Raw genomic sequence first — 1,128 nt, forward strand, 5'->3', positions numbered from 1 at the left:
TTCGCATTGAACACCCCCCACCCTCCTTTGGTGTGGGGCTCATGTTGGCCATGCCCCAGCCCCTGAAGCATTCAAGCTGATTTCTTGCAGCAGCTGGGCACTGTAACAGCTCCAGAGCTGCTCTGTAAGGCAAATAAAAGGGTGTGGGCCCTGCAACACCACCTGTAGTTCGCATTGTGCGTTGGAAGGCACAAAGTAAGCAGACGGGAGAAGTCAGGATAGTGCGCAAGGGCATAGAAGGGAGGGGCTCAAGAAAAGAGAAGTGGAAACAGACAGCAAACTAGGCTGGAGAGAGACCTGAGACAATGAGATCTAAATTATACCAGAGCCAACCAGGGGAAAGCACAAATGCAGTCCCCCCCCCCCCCCCCCTACCACAAATTATGCAGTCGACATTCCCACATTTGGGGAAATCACAGAGGTCAGCATACCCAGAATGCAATGAATGAACCTCACCCTGGGAAAACAATCTTCATGACCATGGTATCACCTAAGCAAAATAAGTATGATTTGAGATAGGGCTGGGGAGGGCCGCTGCTCAGGCACACCTCCGTCAAGTAAAGGAGATTCAACTGAGGCAGCACAAGGGAACTCTCATCTGGGGACAACAACTGCAGGGAGAACACATTTTCAGATGAATGTGTGAGGGCAGAAGGCTGCCTAATACTGAAGCACCCCCCAAACAACAAACCAAATGCAACAACTAGTGCAAGCATTCCTGGGGGAAGGCCTGCAGCAGATGGATTCGCATATGGTGATGTCATCCAAGCAATGGGTATAGTTGGCTGCAACCCTCGTCTGCATATGAAAAGAGAAAATGGTCACGCAGGGCATGGCGGCCTTTGTGGGGTTGCGCTTGGATGACCCCTAGATCGCTTTATACACCCCCATCAGTGTGGGGCTCATGTTGGCCATGCCCCAGCCCCTGAAGCATTCAAGCTGATTTCTTGCAGCAGCTGGACCCAGTAACAGCTCCAGAGTTGCTCTACAAGACAAGTAAAAGGGTGTGAGCCATGCAGCACCACCTGTAGTTTGCATACACACATATATAGGACAGCATCTCTTATATGCCTCAGGGGCAATAAAATAGTATCCTTATCTAGGGTATCCGTCCATGCCGCTACAGCA

The 1,128-nt window shown here is 50.9% G+C and overlaps 1 pseudogene; it reads right to left on the bottom strand.

Annotated features, from left to right (window-relative positions):
- Window positions 1–333: 333 nt before the first annotated feature.
- Window positions 334–507, bottom strand: LOC134951919 (U1 spliceosomal RNA; annotated as a pseudogene).
- Between the last annotated feature and the right edge of the window lie 621 nt (window positions 508–1,128).

The sequence above is a fragment of the Pseudophryne corroboree genome, chromosome 8 (genome assembly GCF_028390025.1).
Source record: "Pseudophryne corroboree isolate aPseCor3 chromosome 8, aPseCor3.hap2, whole genome shotgun sequence".
Classification (NCBI taxonomy): domain Eukaryota; kingdom Metazoa; phylum Chordata; class Amphibia; order Anura; family Myobatrachidae; genus Pseudophryne; species Pseudophryne corroboree.